Source organism: Pseudoliparis swirei, chromosome 15 (assembly GCF_029220125.1).
Source record: "Pseudoliparis swirei isolate HS2019 ecotype Mariana Trench chromosome 15, NWPU_hadal_v1, whole genome shotgun sequence".
Classification (NCBI taxonomy): domain Eukaryota; kingdom Metazoa; phylum Chordata; class Actinopteri; order Perciformes; family Liparidae; genus Pseudoliparis; species Pseudoliparis swirei.
This window is the reverse complement of record NC_079402.1, coordinates 14,398,968-14,411,835: the sequence shown is the minus strand read 5'-3', so window position 1 is coordinate 14,411,835 and position 12,868 is coordinate 14,398,968. Positions and strand designations below refer to the sequence as shown.

Below are 12,868 nucleotides of genomic sequence, written 5' to 3'. Positions count from 1 at the left end.
TGATTACTGAAACATTTCCTCAACTCAATAATATATTAGTTTCTGTCAACTAAAATGTGGCCTTCTTAGGTTTCGACTATAGATGCAGCTGGGCGTGATGATTAGGTCAAATCCGACATATAATCATTTTTTATTTATTTTTATATAGCGCTTCTCTAGACACTCGAAGTCGCTTTACAGTTCAGAGTCCAGTAGTCATACACACAGTCATATTGACTGAAAACACCACTGTGTGCTCAGGGCTGTAGAATTCTGTAGAGTTATACGCTGTTAACATGTTTTGTCTTCGAATATGCAGCTCATGTAAAACTGATTATACTTTATAAAAGCTCTGATATGGTTGTGGTGGAAAACGTATCATGAATCTTTCTTCTAAATGTAACTGTGTTACTGAACTCTGGGAGCAGAGTTCAGCTCATTTTGCGAGGGACAATGACAGATCATATTATTGTAAGCCAGAGTGCTTTGTTGTCTTTCTTTCTCTCTCCATCACCTCTTAGTTAGACACCACAACACCAACTGGGAAAGCCGACAGAACCTATTCCCATGGATGCCGTGGGAAGGAGAAAGAAGCAAGGATGGGGGCAAACACTTCATCAATAATTATGAATGTGTAAGACTATGTCGCACTATCATTTCTGGGTCAGATCTCCTAACCGTTTGTGAGTCTGACCTTTAACCTGAGGAGGCTCCTCGTGCCGGTTCTGGTCTCAGTTTGGTTTAAGCGAAGTATAACCTATGACTCGCATACATTATTTAAACGCTGAAGGTGCACCCACAAATACTCGGTCTGATTAAACCTCTCCTGAAGATTGTGTAGGCGTGGTCAGACAGCTTGACTGACATCTGTCTGACCCTCCTCGAAGTTATGTTGTGTCAATAAGGGTTGGAACGATTACACTTATGAGCCTTTCTAACGCAAAATAACCGAAGCAGCTACATTAATTGCACCTATGCTTTCCCTGCTGTGACATGTCAAAATTGCTCTGTGTTATCGGTTCATCTAAACACACAGTCCAGTGTTTTTATATTGGTAATCTTCTTCTTTTTTTAAAAAGTATATATTTTTGATGAAATTATCAGTACCTCCAGAAAGCCATCAATGAATCAAATGCTCAGTTATCTGTGGCTGTCGCAGGACTTAAATACGCCCGTCCAATCATTGTGTTCAGCCGCGTGTATTGATATTACAAGACGCCTGTTTGCCTCTGCACTCATTGCTCTTCTACAGTCTTCCAGCTGCTAGCTTAACAGCTGTGAGCCATAGAAATCTCCATGTGTGTTGCATTTATTATGAAAATATTAGAGGAGTGGCATTGGAAGGAGTGCTGCCGACTTGGGGAATCTGTTGCTCGATCTAGCAACTCTTGGAACTTGTGCTGCTAGCTACTTTTAATTGAAGAGTTGGGTTTTTCGCTGTGATCATTTTCTAAATCTAGTATGCTTTTTTGTACTTTCTCACGATTTTTAAGAGAGAAACGTATTTTAACAAGAAATACGTTTGTTGAAGCTGAGTATATTATTCAAGTCAGCCCTCACATCTCCACGTGTATGTTCATTTACAACCGCTTCCATATTAAGTAATCACATCGTGTTTATTTTAATCTTCTGATTTAAAGAAGTGCCATCTGGAAGAGCCTGGCAGTGTTTATGAGTGTGTGTACAGTACAACTGGACTGTATCCATCTATTATGAAAAGGGAAACAAGTGTACAATGCAGCAGATGACACACTTTTTAAGCACAAGCCAAAGGGTGCTTTGCTATTTTTGCTTTCACGCATATACAGACCATCTGACCCACATCGTAAGCTTGTTGGAGGGCGATGCATGAGCCATGGTCAAAGGCTCACACACGTACATGTCACTGTGGGTCAGTTGTCTTCGCTGACACATTACGCAAGCCAAAAACGCAGAGCTATTAGAGTTCTTTAAACACTCTTTTTAATTTTTTCAATAACAAATGTAGAGACATACAAATTAAAAAAATACAGGACATATGCTTGTGCACAATTATGCACAGATGGGGAATTACATAAGCTCCAAACAATAACCCTTTCAACCACAACCAACTCAACTAAAATAGAGAATGGTGTGTTGTATCTCCACTGAAATGTGATTAATCAAATACACAACCATTAGATTTATTCTGTTGCTTCAACTATTTGATGCAATTGCAAAAGAAAAACCTCACAGTAACACAATCAATTGGTTTGTTGCCTTTACAAAAGAACAGAGAGGAAGGACGTGCAACATAACCTGTTTTTAAATGTTCAGTTACATGTCAAAAACTATATATATAAAATGTAAATGTATATATGAATCACCAGTAAGATGGCGCGGCTGTGTCCAGTCGCCGTCGCGGCAGCTCCGCGGAGATTGTGCGCTCTTTTAGTTTTTTTGTTTATTTTTAATATTTTCTTTGCCACAAACACATCGGCACTAACAGCATACGACCACAGCACACTTTTGGACATAAACTTTTGCGCAAAACAAGGGTTTTTGTCCACTTTTTCCATCGATCCAGCGTGGCCGGCAGAGATCGTCGGCGAACCACAACAACAACAGTGGAGCCGCTACTACGGGAGGCAGCGAAAACATCGAGGGAAGCGGGCGGAATTCGAACAGACTGAGAGTTCAAGCCCACCGTCCACCTTTGCCCAGCATCCTTCTTGCTAACGTCCAGTCTCTGGAAAATAAGATGGATGATTTTAGGGCAAGGATCAGATTCAACGGGACATGCGGGATGGTAACATCTTTTGTCTGGCGGAAACATGGCTGAACCGCTGGTGCGGATCGAGTCATATGCCCAACCGAGTCCTTCTCTGTTTTCCGTGCAGACAGAGCGGAAGAGTCTGGTAAATCTAAGGGTGGAGGGTTTGCTTCATGACAAACAACATGTGGTGTGACCCCAAGAACATTAAGACTCTTTCTCGTTCCTGCTCGCGAACCTGGAACATCTGGCGATCTCATGCCGTCCATTCTACCTTCCCGGGAGTTCAGCTCGGTCATCACCACAGCCGTCTACATTCCACCACAAGCGGACACCGGCGTAGCACTATCGGACCTACATGATGTGTTATGTCGGCATCAGAACAAGTATCCAGACGGCTGTGGTGGTGGCTGGGGACTTTAACAAGGCAAACCTAAAAAAGTCATGCGAACTTTCACCAGCACATTACGTGTGCTACCAGAGGAAAGAACGTTGGACCACTGCTATCGCCATTCAAGAGAGGCTACAAGGCTGTCTCTCTCCCTCCGTTAGGAAATCAGACCATGCCGCCATTTTCTGCTTCGGAGTATAAACAAAGGATCGCGGGAAGCGGTAGTGACGAGGCGTAATGCGGTGGTCTGACCAATCAGAGGCTGAGCTACAGGGCGCTCTGCGTGTCGTCGACTGGGACATGATCCAATCCAGTTCCAGTGGCGTCAGCGAGTTCTTGAAGTAGCAATGAGCCTCATAGCAACGCTTAACGGACACCATCGTCCCCACGGTAAAGTTAGGGTCTTTCCTAACCAAAAGCCGTGGGTTGATAGATCCATCCGTGAAGCTGTGAACGCCCGTACTGCTGCCTATAACTCCGGTCTTGTATCCGGCAACATGGACGAGTACAAGGCAGCGGTCTATGGACTGAGGAGGCGGTGAAGGGCCAAAAGGAGGTACCGAGACAGAGTGGAATCACAGATGGAGCAGCGCGACACCAGGCGCCTATGGCAGGGGCTACGGACTATCACAAACTACCAGAGCAGACCCGCGCAATGGTGAGTGCCGGCGCATCCCTAGCGGACGACCTGAACTCATTTTATGCACGGTTTGAGGCTAGCAACAACAGCGCTAGCTCGCCGGCTAACAACAACACCGTTAAGCGTAGCGGTGAGTTCTACCGCTGGGGATGAACACACACTCTCTGTGACCGAGCACAGTGTGAGGAGGGCTCTGTTGAGGTGAACACCAGGAAAGCTGCAGGTCCAGATGGCATATCTGGGCAGTACTGAACCTGTGCTAACCAGCTAGCTCCAGTGTTCACCACAATATTCAACCTCTCCTGGCTGAGTCCGTGGTCCCGCCTGCTTCAAGAGATCCACTATTGTCCCTGTGCCCAAGAATGCTTCTCCAGCATGTATGAATGACTACCGACCGGTGGCCCTCACCTCGGTGGTCATGAAATGCTTTGAGAGGCTGATAAAGGACTACATCTGCGCCTTCCTCCCTTCCTCCATGGACCCGCTGCAGTTTGCTTATCGCCCAAACAGATCCACGGATGATGCTGTCTCCCAGGTACTGCACACACACTCTCTCATCTGGACAGCCAGAGGGGGCTATGTGAGACTACTGTTCATTGATTATAGTTCAGCTTTCAACACCATAGTCCCTCCAGACTGGCGGCAAGCTGATTGAGCTGGGACTGAACACCCCCTGTGTGCTTGGATCCTGGACTTCCTGACCGCCAGGCCACAGGTGGTCAGGGTGGGCAGACACACCTCCAAATCCCTCACCCTGAACACAGGATCCCCCCAGGGTTGCGTCCTCAGCCCCCTACTGTACTCCCTGTACACACATGACTGTGTGGCCAGGTTCAACTCCAATACCATCAACAAGTTTGCGGATGACACAGTGGTGGTGGGCCTGATCTCCGACCGTTTGTGAGTCTGACCTTAACCTGAGGAGGCTGTGCTGATCTGGTCTCACTCTGGTGCCAAGTACAACCTACTTAATGACTCATCATGAAGGTGCACCCACAAAACTCGGTCTGTTTAAACCTGATTGTGTAGGCGTGGTCAGACAGCTTGACTGACATCTGTCTGACCCTCCTCGAAGTTATGTTGTGTCAATAAGGGTTGGAACGATTACACTTATGAGCCTTTCTAACGCAAAATAACCGAAGCAGCTACATTAATTGCACCTATGCTTTCCTGCTGTGACATGTCAACTCTGTGTTATCGGTTCATCTAAACACACAGTCCAGTGTTTTTATATTGGTAATCTTCTTTTTTTAAAGTATATATTTTGATGAAATTATCAGTACTCCAGAAAGCCATCAATGAATCAAATGCTCAGTTATCTGTGGCTGTCGCAGGACTTAAATACGCCTGTCCAATCATTGTGTTCAGCTGCGTGTATTGATATTACAGGACGCCTGTTTGCCTCTGCACTCATTGCTCTTCTACAGTCTTCCAGCTGCTAGCTTAACAGTATTAGAGGAGTGGCATTGGAAGGAGTGCTGCCGACTTGGGAATCTGTTGCTCGATCTAGCAACTCTTGGAACTTGTGTTGGGTTTTTCACAGATCATTTCTAAATTGCCATCTGGAAGAGCCTGGCTGTGTTTATGAGTGTGTGTACAGTACAACTGGACTGTATCCATCTATTATGAAAGGAAACAAGTGTACAATGCAGCAGATGACACACTTTTTAAGCACAAGCCAAAGGGTGCAGACCATCTGACCCACATCGTAAGCTTGTTGGAGGGCGATGCATGAGCCATGGTCAAAGGCTCACACACGTACATGTCACTGTGGGTCAGTTGTCTTCGCTGACACATTACGCAAGCCAAAACGCAGAGCTATTAGAGTTCTTTAAACACTCCAATAACAAATGTAGAGACATACAAATTAAAAAATACAGGCCATATGCTTGTGCACAATTATGCACAGATGGGGAATTACATAGACTCCAAACAATAACCCTTTCAACCACAACCACACACAACTAAAATAGAGAATGGTGTGTTGTATCTCCACTGAAATGTGATTAATCAAATACACAACCACTAGATTTATTCTGTTGCTTCAACTATTTGATGCAATTGCAACCTCACAGTAACACAATCAATTGGTTTGTTGCCTTGCAACATAACCTGTTTTTAAATGTTCAGTTACATGTCAAAAACTATATATATAAAATGTAAATGTATATATGAATCAAATGTGGACTGTGTGGTCTTAAACCAGTCACCATTTGAACATTAATAATATGTCATAAATCAAAATATATACACTACCGTTCAAAAGTTTGGGGTCACTTAGAAATGTCTTTATTTTTCAAAGAAAAGCACTGTTTTTTCAATAAAGATAACATTAAATTAATCAAAAATACACTCTCTACATTGTTAATGTGGTAAATGACTATTCTAGGTGGAAGTGTCTGGTTTCTAATGAAATATCTCCATAGGTGTATAGAGGCCCATTTCCATCAACTATCACTCCAGTGTTCTAATGGTACATTGTGTTTGCTAATCGCCTTAGAAGACTAATATCTGATTAGCAAACCCTTGTGCAATTATGTTAGCACAGCTGAAAACAGTTATGCTGGTGATATAAGCTATACAACTGGCCTTCCTTTGAGCTTGAAGTTTGTAGAACAAAATTAATACTTCAAACATTAATCATTATTTCTAACCTTGTCAATGTCTTGACTATATTTTCTATTCAATTTTCAATTCATTTGATAAATAAAAGTGAGTTTTCATGGAAGACACGAAATTGTCTGGATGACCCCAAACTTTTGAACGGTAGTGTACTTTTTAAAAACATTTAGCAACAAAAAAGATTTACTATCCACAAGATAGTCAGTGAGTCAGCATTCAGTCGTAAATATTTGATCTAAAATACTCTGTTTAGGATATTGCATTTAATCAGTTTGACAATTTCTTCTCCATCACTATTTTAATAATCGACACATTGACCACATAAGTGGACAAGCTATACATTGTAAACCTAGACAACTAGTCTGAGTATACCACCATCCATATATTCTGTATTGTTAGTATGACTACTGACAGAACAGTACTTGTGTATGTACATTATAACTGTCGCTCAGGATAAGCTTCTACCAGTGTAGAAAACAAAGCATGTTTCTGACAATCAACCCCAATTGCCCTGTCACTCCTTATTTCAGATAAGTTGTTTGGCTGCCACGCATGCCTCTCAACTCATGGTGAGCAAAGTTAAGATGGCGGCCTTTTTGTTGTATAACTAACTACATTATAATTAGCTGTCAGAGCTCAGCAGGTTTTCTGATGGAAGCAGAGTCTGAAACACACAAGAGGAAAGTCTGTCTGGTATGACTTGAAACAACCTGATATGTATAGAGTACATTTCTCTCATTTTGCTCTGCATTTGTAATTTATTTTTAAAAGTACAAATATTTTTAATTTGACCTGTCACGGCAAAAAATACATTAAATGGATCTGTCGATGCATCTGGCCTGTTGATATTTTCACATTCCAATATTAATCAGATTGTTGTCTTTCTAAATACTGAATGTCTGAAGCTAAACAGTGCACCTTTCATGAGAGTCCGTACACATTAACATGGATTCATCTAGCAGCATACCAGTCAAAGACTTGTTTCAACAGATGATGTTTGATTGTAATGTTCGATTTTTGTTTTTACACTACATTAAAGGATTTGGCGATTGTTTCACAACTCACAGTTGTGACTTCAGCCTGGTTTACAATGCAAGGAAAACCTGACGATGCAAATATGCAAGCCCTTAATGTGTCTTAATTATCCCATTGCAAAACAATTACATCCCGACTGATTATGATTGGATAATGTGGCTATCGTTTTGTGCTATTTTTAACTCAACAGAGTCAAGTTGAACTCAGACAAGACGATTGTTGACTATGAGTGATGTTTGAAGTTTTAGCTGAAGGGCGTCTTAATCGTGAACAAATCTGAGCGGACTTCAATGATTTAATGTCCTTATAGCCCGTTCAACCATCTAAAACATAACCGTATTCTTGACCATTTACTTAAATAAACTTAACACCTTGGGTATTTATGTGTTCTTTTGAGGAAACTGATAAACAGTCAATAATCTAAGACTGATTCATGTATAGAAAGTATTAATCATCTAGTTTATTGTATTTTAAAAAACTATTAATTAAATTCAAGCTCAATCTTTAACTCACTTAGAGCGAAGGATGCTACATTAAAAACGATAGACCACTGAGAGAGGAGAGAGAGAGAGAGAGAGAGAGAGAAGGCTGGTAGCTAGTGATGTTAAAAGTGTTTCTTTTAGCATTCGGCCACAGTATAAAGTTACATAAGAGGTCGACTGAGGACCAACAGATAAGTGACAAAGATGCCAGATTACTAAAAGTCGGTGACGTCTGAGAAAATGTCTGGAAATGAATACAAATAAAACATATTTTGAGCAGGAGAGCGTGAAATGAGAGACACAGAGTTGCATTGTATCGAATGGGATTTTGGTCATTTCAGTGTGTGCGTTTCATGGTGCAGCAGTGCCTCCATGGCCTATATTCTGCCAGCTGGCGACAACCAAGCCCATGCATGAGTATGCACCCCCACCCTCACACACACACATGGATCAGATGAGACAGTAGTGGGGCAGTATTTCCATTGGGAACAATTAAAACATTGTACATCCATTAAACCCACTAAGCACGCTGTTGTTTTTTTGTGCCATAAAATCCTATGAAGTTCCCTATTTAAGCAATTGTGACTACAATAACAACACTTGTGTTCTAGTTTTAAAAGCCTGTCAGCACCCAGCGCTTGCCTGTCTAACCCTTAAGTGTAAGTCAGGATCCCCTCATGGGAGCCTTGGAATGGTCCAATCTGATTCCCCTGTCCCACTTCCATGCACAGAAGCAAAAAACTCATTTTAAATTTGCATGAAGCAGATTAGCAGCCAAGCGGTGTAAACTGGAATGAGTAAGCTCACGTCTCGTGATATCATTTTTATTCTCATAACCCATAATGGCACTATGCGAATAAGCAAAGGAAAGTTGATGGTATTGGGAATGAGGAGGGTTGGGGTTGTGCAGGGGGGGGGGGGGGGAATAAACGTGTGTGATGTGAAGGCTTTATGCTTAGATGTGTACAAAAAGTTGGTGTTGTGCTGTAAGTAATCTACGGATTTGGTAAATTCCTGAAGGGGTCTTTCACTGAAAGCAACTTGGAAATAATCTGCTTGAAATGAAGAGATTAACAGCACACGTGTGTAACAAAGAGATGCAAATTAATATCAGTGATAATTAAAGGACAAAGGAAAGAAACAAAGACAGAAGAAGACGTGAGCAATGCAAGAAACAGTCGCACGCTCACACAGCATCCGCAAGAGAAAACCATCCACTTCACGTTGAAAATGTAATTCTTTGCATGATGCAACTTCAAAAACACACTCATGTGCAGTGAGTACAGTCAAGTATGATAACACAAACATAGTACTCACCTAGTCTAGGCACAGAGTAGCATAACTCCAACACACAAACACCACCACCTCCTTCACCAACGTGAAACTATGAGTGAGAGCAAACATAAGTAGGAAGAGAAGGAGCACTCGAAGGTGGAGAGAAGGAAAAATTAATTTCCAAACAACTGTGTGAGTGTGTGTGTGAGTTGGGTGGGTGTGTGTGTGTGAGTGAGTTGGATGTGTGTGTGTGTGTGTGTGTGAGGGGAGATCCACTCCAGCAGCGAACGGTATGCTCGAGCTCCGTCTCTCTCGCTTTCTCTCTGGCGACTGTGACGTGTCAGGGTTTCATCCAGACCCCTCCTTCGCCACCACTCTTCATTCATTCGCCCTCCCAATCCCTCTCCCTTTTTCCCTCTCCCAACCCCTCTCCCTTTTTCCCTCTCCTAATCCCTCGCTACCGCAGTCGCCCCGCCTCCAGACTGAAAAACTGATAATGATTTAGGATTGCGAGCCTGACACACAAACATGTGACAATATGGAAAGTTGACTTGTTCTTACAGTTTCCATTTTTAGATTAGTTTGACCCTCACAAATTGCTGATTTGGCATTACACTAAAAAAATGGTCCCTTTACCTTTTAATGCAATATTAACAATATTAATATTAAGTTACCTGTTATATATACTGTATATGTATCCTGTTTTCACATGTCTATCTAATTTAATCAGGACTGGGATCATTTGAAGAATGTTTTGAGGGGAATAGAAAAAAAAATGCTGTGCACTCAAATATGAGAAATTAATATATCAGTATTCAATATAAATCACTTTTTAAATTAAAATATGGCTCATATAATGAAATGTTTCCTGATTTAAATGAGGAAATATTTGAGAAAAAAAACAAAAAAACAAGCCTCATAATCTTGCCAACTTTCAATACTTCACATACTTCCATATTCATTACAGCAGACACACTTCAATTAAGTTTAACTTAAATCAGGGTTCCCTTCTCATTTATTGATTAATGATTAAGTTAACTTACCAGTGGAGTTGGACTTGCGTCGTGTGGCCACTTTAAGGTGCTTCTTCCTTCCTAGCTCTTCCCCAAGTAGGTAGTACCATCCTTGAACCTCCTACAGTACACACACAAAGAGTGACTGTGTGTGTGTGTGTGTGTGTGTGTGTGTGTGTGTGTGTGTGTGTGTGTGTGTGTGTGTGTGTGTGTGTGTGTGTGTTTTTGTTCACTGTCTATCATCCGTCACTTCTTCTCTCCCTCACTCACAAATTGTCTGCTTGTTTTCCTCCTCTCTCCTTTCCTCTGAGAGTCCTTAGCACATGCCCGAGTGTGCCTGACTTCAAGCTCGGGGATTTCATTTAATGAGAGCTAAATCTAAAATGAAATGTTTTACGTGTAAACATGTACAGAAACACACACCCACAAAGATGCAAACACACACACACAAACGCACAGAGACACACACTTAATGTGCTTGCTCTTCCAGGACTGCAAACACTGAACATACACACACTCACAATGCTTTAGCTTATTCCAGCAGCTGATACCTTCACTTCTGCACTGCTGCCTTGTGAGCCAGATGGTGTGTGCGTGTATTTGTGTGTGTGTTCATGCGCATGGTTGTATTCGCCACTACTGTACTGTACGTGCGGTTTGCTTTTTAATCCTGATGATTTGTCTTGCAAACAGTACAACACTGTTTTAAGCTCTGTCGTGTTTATACTGTGTGTACACATTTATTACAGCGCGCGCACACACACACACACACAGAGCAAGCCTCCTCTTTTGTACTACATAATGTGATCCCATGGACAGTGACAATAATCTCCGTTATAAAAGCATCTTATCTGAGTGGACAGATTTCTCCGGGCTGTGGAATAAAGGGGGAGGACGGGCGGGGGACTTGTATAGAAGATGGGGGAGGGGAGGGCATATGTCCTGAAAGTCGAGGATAGGTTTACGCCATCGTTCAATATTACTCTGCACATGTGACAAATGGGCGGGCTGAGAGTGGGACAAAGAGAGCTGTAAGTAAGGAGGAGAAAAGAGAAATTAAAAAGCACAAAGGGGCAAAAGGATGGAAACAAATGGCAAGAACAAGCGAGTCAGTAACAAGAATAACCAGAAAGCTCCAAATGTTTCTGCAACAAAAGAACACATTGGACAGAAAGGGGTGGGTTTGAAGAAGGGCTGAATACAAAATAAAATTTGAAAATTAGAACAGATGTGACTCCATGTGTCTCAGCTAAATCTCCCTCATTAGCATATTAAGCAAATTCAATATGCATTGAGATGAATAGAGGAAGGAAGCCAGAAGACCAAACTCACTCTTCTTGTTGTTTGTTCTTCTCATTGATGCTTATAGGTCAAATAGTCAAAACGATGATTTTAACACCAGAAGCAGAAATGGTTATATTGTGCGAAAAGATAGCTTCTTTTTTTTTCTGGAGTGATTTGAACCCCAGAATATCAATATCAAGATATCAAGACGTCACCAGGACATTCATATGTTCTACTTATAATAATAACAATAATAATAATAATAATAACAATAACAATAAGCCCTAGTTGTAGGGTTCTTGGGGCAGAATGCTTCGTTAATAAAGGGCTGATGAGTGAAATAACTGACAAGTACAGAAACAGACAATTGGAGAGGTGTTATTGTATATGCTGTAATCACAGTGAGCATAAATGTGTCCTTAAATACACAGAGGCATGCACAATGATGTAATAACACAGAAATAATCAAGTGCTGAGGCTTTACATACCAGACATTTGCAGTCGTTACTGCACTAACCACTAAAACGTGGGTTTTCTTTTTTTAAACTGTGAATATGCGACAGACTGCAAGAAGAACATTGGCACATATGGAAAGGCAATGGAATAAATTGGAGTTAATAATTAAATTGTGACAGGAAAGAGCGATAAAAAGCAGCAATGGGGACAAACTGTACATGGAGAAGAACCTTTTCTCAGCCGAGGAGCAGCGCTCAACTTTTGGAGCTCACATTCATCTGCTGTCCCTGGGAGCGTTTGGGAGGAAAGTCTACGGGCTGTGTTCTTCTATGTTATGACGTAAGTGTGTGGGAGGAAGTGATGTCACCCTTTTTGTGTCTAGGGAGGGCAATGCCCGTTGGTCGAGCTGTAGGTCGGTCCACCACTTTGTCCCTGACTGAAACGTTGTGACAACTGTTGGACGAAATTGTATTTCGACTTTCACGTCCCCCTCTGGATTTATCGTAATTAATTTGATGACTCCTTAACTTTTAATCTAGCACCACCATCAGGTTAAACGTACAGCCCCCAGAGCACTAAAATAGCCTCACACTGTTATTTTCCCATCTGTGAGTATTCAGTGCTCACTTCAGCAAGACAAGCACAGAGGTCCAGTTAGAAAACAAACAGTGTGTTTAGGGGGTTTAGAGCTCAAACGCGACTTTGGGCTTTCTTCTCTTGAAAAAAGAGGGGTGTATATAAAATGTCTCCCCATATAAAATATTCTATTAAGATGCACTACATATTCATAATTTCCACGTACAATGCATTGCTTTCATGGAAATATTCACTTTAATTAGGTGAAAGATTTACTGTATGCAATGTTCACAATTTAAAAATGTTCTAAAATGTCCAAAAATGACTGTACTGTAATTATTACAAAATCAAACCTCAGTACAGCAGAAGAAAGACATTCAATTA

At 41.7% G+C, this 12,868-nt stretch overlaps 1 protein-coding gene across 1 annotated transcript in view; it reads right to left on the bottom strand.

Annotated features, from left to right (window-relative positions):
- The window catches only part of rgs3a (regulator of G protein signaling 3a), a 108,319-nt gene extending 98,871 nt beyond the window's left edge, over nucleotides 1-9,448 (bottom strand). Inside the window, exon 1 of the mRNA XM_056432883.1 lies at nucleotides 9,198-9,448. The gene's annotated coding sequence lies outside the window, so the exon portion shown is untranslated. The remainder of the gene's footprint in view (nucleotides 1-9,197) is intronic.
- Nucleotides 9,449-12,868: the final 3,420 nt, after the last annotated feature.